Source organism: Vidua chalybeata, chromosome 1, assembly GCF_026979565.1.
Source record: "Vidua chalybeata isolate OUT-0048 chromosome 1, bVidCha1 merged haplotype, whole genome shotgun sequence".
Taxonomy (NCBI): Eukaryota; Metazoa; Chordata; class Aves; order Passeriformes; family Viduidae; genus Vidua; species Vidua chalybeata.
Genome location: NC_071530.1, coordinates 146,902,592 through 146,917,351, shown reverse-complemented (window position 1 = coordinate 146,917,351; position 14,760 = coordinate 146,902,592). Strand labels below are relative to the sequence as shown.

At 38.1% G+C, this 14,760-nt stretch overlaps 1 long non-coding RNA gene across 2 annotated transcripts; it reads right to left on the bottom strand.

Moving 5' to 3' along the window:
* Positions 1 to 2,496: 2,496 nt before the first annotated feature.
* LOC128795512 (uncharacterized) lies at positions 2,497 to 4,025 on the bottom strand. 2 transcript variants are annotated; one of them, XR_008433571.1, is made up of 3 exons: positions 3,537 to 4,025; positions 2,926 to 3,135; positions 2,497 to 2,742 (listed from the first exon to the last, which is right to left on the bottom strand). It is a non-coding gene; the product is annotated as an uncharacterized LOC128795512 (long non-coding RNA). The 2 variants fall into 2 exon arrangements; XR_008433574.1 differs by having other exon boundaries at positions 2,926 to 3,118.
* Between the last annotated feature and the right edge of the window lie 10,735 nt (positions 4,026 to 14,760).

Genomic DNA, 14,760 nt, shown 5'->3' with positions numbered 1-14,760 from the left:
GATTTAATACATCTCTGCTGTTTGAGTAAGTGACTGATAGCATGCTGAATTAATACAAATTAAATTGATGTTTAATATGAATTATTATAAACTTTCCATATAAAGAATCCTTTAGACATAAACCATTGACTGAGCTTAGGACGAAGTCTAGTTTAAGCTGCACCTATGCTCCCCCCTGAGGAGGAATTTAGAAAGCCAGGGGCTCCTTTCTGGACCTCATTACTCATCAAGAAACTATTCCTCACCGGTTTGCATCTCTCATCTCTGTATAAATCATTCTAGCTTGATTCTAAAATAAATTTCTATGTTTAATCCATGCAGCAAATATTAGAATGAACCTTGCCATCAATCTTTGTTAAGTCACACTTTTACAACATATTAAAACTACCTCTGACAGTTGTTCTTTAAGTGATCTGAATCACTCCTTTGTGACAAATTGGTCTAGTTGGCAGGATTTATGACAGTCACGGTGTTGTTTTCCCAACAAACATCTGGGTAATTGGAGTCACCCATGAGGATCAATTTCTCTTTGCCCAAGACTTCCTTGAGCAGCTGAAGCAAGGTTTCATTAGTCTCATATTCTTTGTCTATATTTACTTCATTTAAAAACAGAAATTACAACTTGTAAAGAGTTGGAAGAGCTGAAGGGATTGGGAGAGACAGCGATATGATTCCTATCATCATTCTTCTCTTATTTATTGGTCACAGAACTGTTGGAAAACATGCTTAAATAAGTATTTTGCCTTGTGGGACATGCCACCTTGATGGAAGAAAGTATGTGCCCAAAACAGCTTGAAATTTATCTAAAAACAGCATGCAAGAAGAAGGACATAATAAGTTTTGATCATGATTCTTAAAAATCTACCTGAAGTCCTATGAGAATTAATAGCATAACTCATTCATTTGGAGTAAAGTATGGATTTCATATCTTTGTGTGCAAAGGACACCCAAAGAATCAAGCCATGTGATGGAGAATATTGTCCAAACACTTCTTGAAGTCTGTCAGACTTGGTGCTGTGATGAAGGAAGGATATAAAAAAGTTAAGAGTAACAGCACTGTAAGGTAGTTTGACTTGAGACCTGTTGATACCTTGGTGTGGAGGATGACATGGGGACATCTGGCCTGACTCTGTACCTGAAGGCAAGTTTGGCTCAGAACAGCATATCCCAATGAAACCATCTCTCCTGGAGTCCAGGAGAACTCAGTGAGGGGTTGATATTTCCACAAGATATATTGCACTACTTCTTTTGGATAGGCTCTTTCATATCACTGGTGACTCAGGGACTGCTGAGCTGCGTACATGAGCTCTTTCACTGGCTCAGAATGCCTCAAAGGTATTCTGTTCTCTGATTTTTGCTTATTTCCTCACAAACGTTGCTGAAAGACTGACTATGTTCATTGTTCTTAAACAGATGAGTCCACTTGAGAAGATCTCACTACTCCAAATTATTGCAGATATTTTGCATTGTGTGATAGAAATTTCTGGCAAGTTATGTATTATTGCCTCTAGCTCTCTTCTTGTCTGTTTTTTCACACATAAGGAACTTTAAATAAGAATATCAGTGTCTATACATCAACTACAAAAGTAAATCAAATAGTTTTTCTAACAATATAAAATCATGTTGCATGATTAATTCCCCAAATCCTTTAAGTCCTGTATTTGGTACCAAATATTGAGGGATTTTTAAAAATAATTATACAAGTCAATATATTCTCCCAGAATCATGAAGAAATCAAGATTTGTCTGCATAGATCAAATATTTGTGAAGAGAGAAGATAAAAATTTAGCAAATGGCAGAGTAGTAGCAAGTACTGACTAATGATGCGCTCGACTAAATTTCTTTTTTTTTTCAGTCGGTTAGAAGTAAGTAGTTGATTATATTTAATCAACCACGTTAATTACTGCATCTCTGGGATGTATTGAACAATTAAAATAAAACACTAGAGGCTTGTAATACTGAGGGGAACAATCCTACAGTGAGTGTTACATGAAGGGAGAAAAAAGCCACCTAATACCACTGAGCCTGTTCCACTTGATAACTCCACATATCTATCAGCAAAGCTTGAGTCTAAACTTCATTCTGTGTTTTGTCACTTCATGAGCCACCATGTCCAAGGATCTGACCTTTTTATTCCCTCTTAGTTACTGGCAGAACTCTCACAGCCTGCAATGTGCTTTGGATCAGGTATCCCAAGTCATCCAAATGACTGGCTTTTTGGCCTAAAATAATGGAAGTCTACCAAACTGATTTGTCACCTTTGCATGATGCTCACATATACTAATGAGTTCTGAAAATGTTAATTTGCTTTGTGCCCAATACTCTGTCAGAATAAAATAAGTTCAGAGCCAACAAATTTGCATGAGTCTAGTTTATTCTGAAAACATTTACATGTCATTAATATATTAACATGATATGAGGTTCACAGCATATTTAACTCTGACTGTGACGCTTCTGATTAGGAAGAGTGGGCAGTAGAAAGACCACAGCTTTTCTGCATTGTGAGGTTTATTTTAACAATCCCTGGATTGCCTTATATCAAGGGAGCTGACATCTTCTGCTGAAGTGAAGGCTGGAGATTACAATGCTTTAAGCTATTCTTTTCCTGTGGGATCATCTGTTCTTACTGGTGATTGACATTTTTGAGTTACTGTGGGGCTGGATTCAGCTGTCCAAACACAGGTGCTACTTTAGCTTCTCTGCCTGGCCTCTGTCTCTCATTTGAGAAAAAAATGTGTGTACCTAAAAACACAGCATAAACAGAGTACAACAAAAACTTCAAATAGGCATCACTGCCTTTGATTGGCAACAGAGGAGAGTCCTGGGTCTTCCCTGTCTACAATGGAAAGGTGAACACCTTGTTCATATGTCAATATCAATGTACTCACACCAGAATTAAGGTCTTAATCTCAAACTGAATCCTACCTATGGTAAATGTATAGGAACTTCCTGAAGATTCCTCAGCTTCCTGTTGAGTGTCAAGCCTAACAAGCTCAAACAGCCAGAGCAAGTAAAATCTTCCTTTTGAGATCTTCTTGCAGATCTCTAATGAATTTTCTCAGAGTAGAAAATGGGGAATTTTTTGCAGTTTTATGGAGAAAAAGAACAACTTCTTATCCTAACAGTGGAAAAAGTCTGATTGAACGACACAGTCCAACATTAGTTTTTGCTACACTTGCTGTGGAGAGGCTTTTTTCTAACATAGTTAAAGTGGTTTTTCTAAGCCAGTGCAGAGCTATTCACCCCATTCACAGAATTAAGGTATTTCACCCCAATTAAATGGACTAATTACTGGATTTGAAGAGACATATAACACTGACCCTGTAAAACAGATTCCTCTCTCACACAATAACAGAGTAGGTGAGGTTGAAGGCCCCATGCCCATAGCTCATACTGGTGAATAACTGTTCTCTTTTTTTTCCTCCCAGGAAGCCTTTTACTGACTTGCTGCTGCCTTTCACTGCCACGAACAGTTATGAGGGGTCAGTGAAAATCCTCGGAAGATCAGACACTTGCACTTGGCAGTGAAGGCATACCTGTACATGCTGCCCTGAACTCCTGCAAAAGCCTGGTCCACAAATTGAAGCTTGCTATTAGCAAAGCCTGACTCTTAACCATTTCAAGCTCAATGGGAGGTAGCGGCTGCTAAAGCATCCCTGCAGATCACACTTTCATAGCAGGGAGGGATGGAAATGATCCAAAGCAGGTCAGCCTCAACTGGCTCACCACTCTTCAAACTGAGCCGAGTTAGGATCTGGCAGATCAAACCAGCTCTGTGCACATGAAGTGCATCAGGGGAATGGCTTATGGGACTCCAGTGACCAAAATGAACTAGAGGAGAAATTTAACAAAGTAGCTTTGCTGGCAATCAAAACTATTTGCCTCTGCTATTTGGCAAACTTTGCAAACACAGAATTCAGGTGGGAGGCTATTTTTCATCTTCAGCCTCAAGTCAGACCTGCTGCTCTGTCAGTAGTGCTGGCATTTTTAAAGTGTAGCCGTTTTGGAGGGCAATGAGCAATTGTGTTTCCTTTGGCTGAACAGCAAAGAGCTGCCTGGCAGCAGGATTGCTCCGAGCTGGCTGCGTGATGTCAGCCAGGACCGTGTGTGACATCACCCAGCAGCTGCCAGCCACGAGATTATTGCAGCCATGTGCTGATCACCCACGTGGATTCACAGCAAACAGCTCATTCATGCTCAGCTGCTGCTTTCTTCCCCAGGAAACAAAAAAGGCTCTTTGATACAATGATGGCACAGGGAATATCATCAGACTGCAAAAAAAAAAAAAGAAAATAAAGGAAAGAACATTTAGCTTCATAATGGTTTTCTAACAATGGTTTGGAAAATTAGTCTACTTAAGGTGACCATAAAAATACACCATCAAAGACATGATGAGGGAGCCCATCTTAGCACTACTGACTGCCAAAAGGCGCTTCATAGAGTCTCCTAGACATTGCAAATAGGGTGGCTATGTGCAGGTGGAGAGGGAAAAGGATAAATATGGCTTTATTTAAGCTGCCTGCCCTCAAAATGTAGCAGAGCAATTGGTGCTGACACTCAAACAGCAACAAACCAGAGTTTGTGGTTACAGCGGAGGCTGCGGTCGCAGTTAAAACCTGTCCAAATCCACAGAGCTGTTTGTGTTCATGACCATGAAGAATTAGGTTTGTATTACACACAGATTTTGTGACAATGGTATTTGAGGAAGTTTATTTATTTATTATTTATTTATTTTTATTGAATAGAACTGGGATAGTTTGTTCTGGAATAAATTAATGTAATAGATCACACAAACTTGATGATGTATAAGGTCCCTTCCAACCAAAACCACTATGATTCTAAACAATTTTTCCCCATGAAGTAAACCTCTAGAGGTGTGTGCTCTTCATTAGAGGGCACCACTGATATCTGGAGCTCTTTTGCTATTTTTTGGCAGAACACTTATTCAGCATTATTAAAGCCAGTGTATAAATTCCCCCATCGAAACTTTTGCTGATTTCTGGAATGCAATTTTTATTTTTCTGGTTATGTTATATGTATATATGTGCATATATATGTGCAATCATTTGGCAGGGGACCTTTCCACTTTATTTTTAGGTTTTTTGCAGTTTTGCCTCTATAGGTTTGCATCAAAGGCCAGGTTGCATATCAATTTGATTTTATCCATCACCATATTTCTGTTTTGCTTTTTCTTCATTATTTATCAATCTGAATTTTTGCTTTATTTTTAAACCTCCTGATTAAAAATGTGGGGTTTTTTCCCATTTATGTTGGTGTTTTTTGTTTTACCCTAGCTTTTTTTTTTTTCCCTCCTAAATTTCTGGGGTTTTTTTGAAATAGCAAGTCTTATGCTCATTCAGTTTGAGATTTTTTTGGATGTTTTAATCAAGAGCTCAAGACATTTCGACATCAGATGTATGAGACTAATTTAAATGGAAAAGGAAAAGATTAAAAATATTTCACCTGTGATAATGATAACAAAACATTAAACATTAATTTCAGAACACCTTGAAACAATGATGAAGGGTGGTTAATCATTCTATAATGATTTGACTGCACTTGACTGCAGATTTGACTGGATTTTTAAAAGCTCCAAAAGATAAAACTAAAACCAGAATATAGTGATATCAGAAGTGTTTTATTTTAAATTATTTTCTACCTGCAGACTTGCATCATGTGATTCATACAAAATTCCATACAAAAATACAAGGTTTATTGAATGATGTTTAGAGTAATTCTTCCTCTCCGGCCATTTCACTCAAAGTATTGATAAATAGAACAGGTTGATCATTTTCCAGAAAACAAATTTTTAAATTATAAAATATACTTTTTACATATTTAATTTAGCTTCCAGAATTTACTTTTATTTTTTTCTAAAAAAGAAATCTAGAAGTTGAACTGTCTTAAATTTCAGCTCATCTGAAAAGTCAAAAAGTTTCTCTGGGAGAGAATATCCCCATGCTTGAAATAAATTGGTAAAACAGGAGACAAGGTGACCAAATGAACTACCTGTCCCTGCTGATGGGGGGAGGCATGTAGGATAGATTACATAAATCATCTGCACTAATGGAAGTGTATCATTAAATGATAGCAGTTAAAATTTCGAATTAGATTTCTGTGAATAAAAACCCACATCAACTCACAACATTACAGAACTACAAAATGACAGAATCTGGTCCGCCCTCCCTGCTCAAACAGGCTCATCCTAGAGCACCCAGACAATTCTTGAATATCTTCAATGAGAAAGCCTTCACAGCCTTCCTGTGCCACATGTTACAGTGCTTGAGCACCTGCAAAGTGTAAAAAAAAGGTTTTTCTGTGTTCAGATATCTTGTTCCCATTGTCCCTTGACCTGTCACTGCATGCCATTGAAAATTGTCCAATCTCACTCTTTCATTCCCTCCTGCACAATATATTTCCACATTGTAAAGATTTCCACCTGTTGGTGCAGGATCAGGTACCTCGTTTACAAGCTAGCTCTGGGCTGAAATAAAGATGCTTTAATAAGTAAAGCAAGAGCTGTGCATGTAACCTAAGAAAAAGAAGCAATTAGTTTATTACTTATCATCTTCAAGAAAGCAAGGCTTCATTGTGCATTATGGTTACTTAGGAGGACAGACACCATAAGCTCAAATGTCACCCCATTCCTCTGTCTTCCACCTCTCTTCAGTTTATATGTTGAATATGCCAAATGGAATGGGATATCCCTTGTGTCACTTGGGGTCAGCTGTCCTGGCTGTGTCCCCTCTCAATTCCTTTTGCACCCCCAGCATCTGGGTCAGGGCAGTGCTTTCAGGTGGTGGTTGTGATTATTAAGGACTGTGAGGAGAACTCTTCCTGCTATGGTCAGATCTCTAAACTATTACCACACATTCTGTGAGGTCTGGAGGCACAGCAATATGAGAGGCCCTGTCACTGGACACTTCCAGGGTGTTGCACTGAAAAGAACAGGACATGTTTGTACCTATTTCTGTTTGTCATTAAACAGGTGATGGTCACAATAATCTCATGACAGTAGCAGTGGTTATTACAAGATATTTCAGGCAAAGTTTATTTGAAGCCATATATAAATATTGTTCTTAAAACAAGTACATATAAAACAACTTGAGTTAATTTACCTCCCATAAAACCTTTTTATTTCAGTGATTGTACTTAAATTCTGATATTTTTTATCCTTGGCTCTTAGAGCTCCTTGAAGAGGAATCAAGGTTTATCTTAGAGTCATAGAATCATGGAATGGCCTGCATTGGAAGGATCTTAAGTATTATGTAGTTCCAAACCCTTGCCATAGACAAGGGCACCTTCCACGAGACCAGGCTGCTCAGAGCCCATTCAGCCTGGCCTTGAGCACTTCCAGGAATGAGGCATCCACAGCTTCTCTGGGCAACCTGTTCCAGGGCCTCATCACTCTCAAAATAAAGAGTTTCAACTTAATATCTAATCTAAACTTACTCTCTTTCTGCCCTTGTAAATAGTCTCTCTCAATCATTCCTGTAGTCTCGCTTCAGGTACTGGAAGGCCACAATCAGATCTCTCCAAGGCTTTCACTTTTCCAGGCTGAACAGTCCCAGTTCCCTCAACCTTTCCTCATAGGAGAGGGTCTCCATGTCACTGATCAAATTGGTGTCCCTCTTTATTGTGCTAATGCAGGAAGAGGGATGACATGGATAAAGTCACTTCATTAGCAGTTAAAGCATCATTCTTGTGACCAGACACCCTGTCCCTTTTTAAAATAATTTATGCCTGACCTCTCCCTATTTCATAAAATTACATAAATAGTCATTTCATAAGAACCTCATTGTCTGTATAGGATGCTAAAAGGAAATAATCACAGCACATATTAAGCATTAATTTTCTTTATCCTGTATAGGAGACGGCTGGCAAGGAAGTGTTTTGATAAATCATGAAACCAAATGAATATTAAAAAAAAAGTCCTAGATATTAGTTACAAGTCACTGTCATGTAAATAATCCATTTGTTTCATAAATATTGTCCTAATTGTCAGAAAGACAGCATAAGGTAAAACCCAATGTGATTAGACCAAGATGTAAACAAGAATATAAAAGATTGATCAAAAACTTTGAAAAGTTACCCAGAATCTAATAATCCCTGGATGTGGCTTGCTCTGGGAGGGAGTGAAAATAACAAAAAAAAAAAAAAAAATATCAGAGAGGAAAAATATAGTGATCTTTAAATGGCAAGATGCTGAAGAAAAATAATATGATTTCATGGCAGAGAAAGTTAGCAATTGTAAAATAAAAGATGAATTGTCTTAAGAATGATAGTAAGGAATTAGAGACAGAGGACAAAGGGAAAGGCAAGGATATTAAATAATTACCATCAGCCAACATAACTGGGGAGAGGGGTGAAGAACTGGTTAGCCACTTTTTCAGTTGTGGAAAGGTAGGATCCTTTGCGAATGATAAAATGACAAATAATGGAGTGAAAAAAAAAAAACTTTAAGAGAAATGAAGTTTTAAAAAAAATTAATACTGGATTAAAATGAGAATCACACAATCTATCCATGTCAAAAACCTGGAATAAGTCAGCTACTTAAACAAACTTATGATGAGAATACAAAATGAGAGACCACCTATTTTTCCTCATGGAGATCATTCCAGAAATTATGTAGAAGAATACTTCCAAATATAACACTGATTGGCTGGCATGACCAGTCAAATGTTCATGATTAACAACATGATGAATTTACCTGACCTTTATTAGGTGGCAAGGCATTTACATATTTTTAATATATTTTACTTTTATGATGAGAAGACAGCAATGGCTCTGTACTCAGCAGCTACTGGGTAAGGTGCTGAGTTGCTGTGGAACATATGATTTAATGTTTCTGTGTGATACGTTGACAAGAGTGGTGTTTAGCCATGTCTTGATAGAGACTTTAGGATAGAGGCTTCAGTTTCTGCCCTAATTCTCTTCCTTCCTTTTGCACTATGCTTCTTAGAACATGGACTCCCTGTTGCTATGCAAAACATCTTAGCAGTTAGCTGCAGTTTTCCTGGATGCTACTGAATTCAAATAATTAATCATAGTAAAGTGATATCCAAAAACTTAATGAGGAAGAAAGGCTGAATCAGGAAGGCAGATAGGAAACTGTCTTTTGAATTAAAATTGCTAGAAGAGGTCAAACACAAATAAAACAAGGAAAAAAAAAAGAAAAAAAAGGAAAAATGCTGAAAATGTCCTTAAATGTGCCATGAAATATACAGCTCCCAAAGAGAAAATGAAGAGAATGCCATCTCAGTGTGCTGTGGGAGGGTAGCACAGCTCTTAGGAGGTGGCATTATTGCTGTGAAAGGAGCTTGGTTTACCTCACCCAGAGCACTTTCTGCAGCTTGGCTGCAATACCTCAGCAAGAACGTAATCGCCCTTGGGCTAGGAAGGAGCAGAGCAGCAAGAATAATATCCTTGGAGATGTGTCATAGAGAAAGGTTAAAGGAGTTTAGTTTAGTGCAGTATAAAAAGAGACTTTGTAACAAATCTGTTGAAGTTTCCCCCGCTATTAACAAGCTACCAGGCATGATTTGAGAACACAAAAATCACAGAAAAATAGAGCTCCTTAGAATGGCTGAATATAATACTTAGCCTATTAAAACACACAACACGCAACAGACCAGATGCTCATCTGGGGAAGCTTGAGGTCAGACTATGAATTGCATCAAAATACACTAATTTACACCTGTTGAGGACCTGTCTTGAAATTAATTTGCCATCAGAACATTCTTGTTCATATTAAGCCTTTTCATTTTGGTAAATAGAATAGCTTACTAAAATGGATAAATAATTCCTTCAAAGTGACACACTGAGTAAATATCAAGAGGTTTTTTCTTTTGTTTTGTTTTATTTCTCCTTTGGTGTCATGTTTCCATTTCTCCTGCTTTCATTCAAAGTCTGCTGAGCAGCACAATTGGGAGAGATCAGAATAGGGCTCTTTGATCAATCAAGTTTTAGACAGAAGTTGCGGGGAGACTTTTTTTCATTCCATGAAACAGTTCAAGAGTTTTGGGATCGTCTCAATGTCAGCTTCAATTTTGTTTATTTCTTTATCTTAGTGAAGTACTTGCATGGGGGAAAATATTTACTTTGTAAAGATGCTGCCCTTAGATCACATTTTCAACTGTGTTCTTACTTGACATGTTTTCAAAATTTAAGGTTAATCTGGGTTGACATAGACTTGGTTACAAAATAAGGCCTCTATATTTTCATTACAATGTGTTTGATAGTGGTTAAGCTGGATGCGACACTTCTCCATCATGTATAATTTGGAAAAAATTCGTTTGTAATAATAATTGCATTCTTTTTCAGGAAATGTCCTTGAAGAGACCTGGACCTAGATCAACACTCAGGTATTTTTTCCTACCAAATCTTGAACTGAATGGCAGTCAAGAAAGTACAAAAGTGTGGATAATGAACAAAATGCCATGGAAACAACCCATGATTACACTAAAAGGAAACAGAGAAAGTAAGCACATTAAAATCTAACAAGAACTGAAAAGTTACTGTGTGAGATATTTCAAATCACCCTGTGTAAATATGTTAATCTTGTAGCTGGATTCTGGTATTTAGAACTGGCTATGAACATTCAGCAAATTCTACTAGGAATGAGTCCAGTGCAGCCTTTGAGCCCTTGAAAGAGCCTCTGTATATTGTGAAGAATGGACAATGCGTCCTGCCCTGTATCTATTGATATTAGTTCAGAACTGGTACTTCTCTAGGTACTGGAGATCAGCACACGCTGGATGCCCTGGGTTTTATACTTCAGGTGAAAGATTAACACTTACTTTAGTGGACAGTTACTGAAGATCTGCAGTCCATATAATCCTAGACATTTCAAAATCCCTTTGTCACTCTTCTAGACAAAGATAAAAGTCATCGTTTCTATTCACTTTGTACAGCAAACTTACAGTCAGAATCACTGATCAAGTTTAGGATTTCAGTGTGGATGTCCAGAGCAGTTTTAAAATCTTCCCAGCTCTGGTGGTTTACAATGACCAAGGACAAATTCAGTGAAATACCAGGGATCTATGCAAGGAGGAGCTGAGGTAATTTGGCTTGTTCAGCCTGGAGGAGGCTGAGGGACCTCATTGCAGTTACAACTTTCTCATGAGGGGAAGAGGAAGGGTAGACACTGATCTCTTATCTGTCATGACCAGTGACAGGAGTCAAGGGAATGGCCTGAAGTTGTGTCCAGGTAGGCTGACTGGATATTAGGAAAAGGTTCTTCCCCAGAGGGAGGTTGGGCAATGGAACAGGTTCCCCAGGGAAGTGGTCACAGCACCAAGCCTGACAAAGTTCAGGAAGCATTTGAGCAATGTTCTCAGCCACACAGGGGGATTGTTGGGATGTCCTGCACAGGGGCAGGAGTTGGACTTGAAGATCCTTGTGGGTCCCTTTTGACTCAGGATATTCTATGATTCTGTGAATCTGTCAGAGGCTTCACTCTTTACACAGATTACAGGAAGATGCAGAGTCACAGACTGTAGTTTACCTACAGTCAAATCCACACTCTCTCACGTGGAATTTAAACCATGCACTCAATCCATGCTGTCATAAAGGAAAAAGTACTGTCAGTGGAGACAAAGTACCCTCATCTTTTGCCTCTGTTATACTCTCAATATCTCTTTTTTTTATTGCAACAAATACATTTGGATTTACTATATGGCATGAGAAAGGGAGAAAGAACTTGCTGGTCAAAATAAACACTCCTATTTTTTGGCTAATTGGCAGGCAATTGCAGCTCACTTTTGACTTAAATAGGATTATAAGATTTACCTCTCTCTTAGAGCCTTTTCTCCTTATTAGTCAGACAATCAAAATCAGCTGTTTATTTCAATGATGCCGATGGAAAACAAATGAATCCACTGGCCTTGAATACTCACAGGCAACAATGAAGAAGACAAATTTTTTCTTTTTTCTCTGAATAACCGCTGCTGCATATACCAACCATGCATGGCTAACCATATTTACAGAGCTGGTATGTTCAAAGTACATCCTGTTGGGAAGCAGAGCATGTGGAATATGATCATTTTGCTATATGCAATTCAAGGAAAAGCAGCAACAGGTTGTGCAAAACATAAATCAAATTCAGGGAATTCTATTAGTAGTGCTGGAAAAATATAGGCAGCTTTTAGATGTGTACCAACTAAGGAAAATAATCATTCAGAGTTAATTGACTCTAGTTGAACACCTGGGGCATATGATCAGTTCACAGCATTTATTTAATTCTTTTAAGTTCCCTCCAGTTTCTTCCTTACTTGCAGACAAAAATAAAGCTGAGAAAACAATGATGTCTATGTTCTTTATATTAGACATTCATATAAAAATACTTAACTCTAGCATTCATAGACAGTAATAGAGCTGGGGTGCCAAATTTGACATAAGGAAAATGTCCTGCCTTTCTGAAATTTCTGTTTGTCTGTTGTTGTTGTTTTGTTCTCTCATGTTTTGCTTTGGTTATAGCTTCTGAAATATATTTCAAACAAAAATCCATATTTATTTTGTCATTTTTCTAAAATCTCCTTCATCTAAAGATGCTTCCAACCATTCTTATTCACTGGGTACTGTGATGATGGGAAGGAAGAATCCTTCACACCAGACTGAATCTAAGACATAATGCTCTAAGCAGTTGAGGCAGCAAGGAAGCTACAGAAAGGGATAGACTCTGACAGAAATATTAGTATAAAATTCACACATGTAGCCCAGATGTAGACAGGCAGTTTGTGCTTACATATTACTTTACTATTCTGATCATTTTCATGGCAGGTGATTACAGACAAGTAGCTTTACTCTACGTATAAATCAGAATAACTGCTTTGGAGCCATCACATATAACTGCAGAAGCCTTTCAGCCCATTCAAATCAGATTTTGGTTTCAGGCCCATTTCTGTTACCTGGAAGAAAAAGAATGGAAAAATTTTAGAGGCATACTTAAATATGTCCTAGTCTAGTTATTCTTATAGTTACACTCCTTTTCTCTTCCTTTCTCATCTGACCTTCATCATGACTTTTAGTTGCATTGTTCCATTATGCTAGATCCAAAATGGATAATAATTATGGAAGAGAGAGATTCCACATCCACAGTGGGGACCTCTGAGGTAACTTCAAGGGGGCTTAACATCAGTACTGTATTGCTTAATTTTAGTGGTTGGTCAGAGGACAGCATCTGCGGCCTGGTGTTATCACCTGTCTAGGTTTTCAGGAGTAAAATCTATAAATCCATGATACTGACCCTGGAAATCTTCTAGTTAATTGCTGATATTATCATCTGGATGATGCTTCCCCAGTATTTTGGTGCATCTTTCCCATTACAATTTGCTATCCTGTTGAAGTAGGTAGTCCAACCAGACCACTTTTTGATAGCAAGATAGATCTGTGGGTCCTTCTTTTTCACAGGGTAGCCAGTAATTAAAAATACTCACCTGCAATGAATGAAACCCTGAATCAACTCTGCCCTCTGATTTAAATCAGGGATGTTTCAACCCACCCTCCAGCATCCCAGATGAACACACAATTTTATCAGTGACTATGCTCAGGTATTACTTTCAGAATATCTAGCCATGTTTAAAGTGTGAAGCATAAATCTAACTATGTGCAAAACAAAAGGAGACTGAGTCTCTAATTTAATGGCAGTGAAACCCATAAAGAAAAGATAAATACAATCCCAAGCTTAGCCTGAAAGTATTTGCACACAAATAGCCTATGGAAAGTCACTTGATACCAGACATAGTCATTCAGATATCAGACTGTCCAATATTTTTTTGCTGAAGCTGTTTCTGCTTTTGTAAGTTAATAAATATTCATCAGCTGAGACTGTAGGAAACCATAACAGTAACCATTTAGCACAGAAGACTGGCTCTCTGTTCTTAAACTTGTGGGTCGCTGAAGATTATTATTTGTTGATTTATTTATTCACCTATGTATTTTTACAAGGTAGAGCGTTTTCAACAGGAGACAAATGGAAAGAGTATACACTCAAATATCTCATACTATAAAAGTTCATGCATTGACTTAATGTGCTAACTCTGGTGCCTCGGCGTGGGCCTCTGATTGGGTCACAGCCTCCTTCAGCAGCCCTCTGCTGCAGAGTGGGGTCCTGCAGGGGCTGCAGGGGGATCTCTGCATCCCCATGAATCTCCCCAGGCTGCAGGGGGATCTCTGCATCCCCATGGAACCCCATGGGCTGCAGGGGCACAGCTGCCTCACCATGGGCTGCACCAGGGGCTGCAGGGGAATCTCAACTCTGGAATCTGGACCATCTCCGTCTCTTCCTTACTGACTTTGGTGTCTGCAGGGGGGTTTCCTTCACATATTCTTACTCTTCTTTCTCTTCCTGTTGTTGTGCAGTTCTTTTTCCTCTTCTTAAATACATTATGCCAGCGTCACTACCAATGTCACTGACCACCCTGGCTAGTAGTAGATCTCTTTTGGAACCACCAAGGATTGGCTCTGCTGGACATGATGGAAACTTCTGGCAGCTCCTCACAGAAGTCTGCAGCCCCCCCCACTACAAACAAACAGAACTGGTTTATTATGCTTTAATTTTTTAAACCTTCTGAATAATAATAATAATAATAATAATATCAATAACAATAATAATAATAATAATAGTAGATTAAAATATGTTTCTCAGCAATAAATAATTGAATGATCAATCATTATCACTTTACCATATAAAATATGGATCTTGGCATTGGATCTTGAAATATTTTGCAGTGGAGCCTAAATTTATTTAGTCCATGTAAA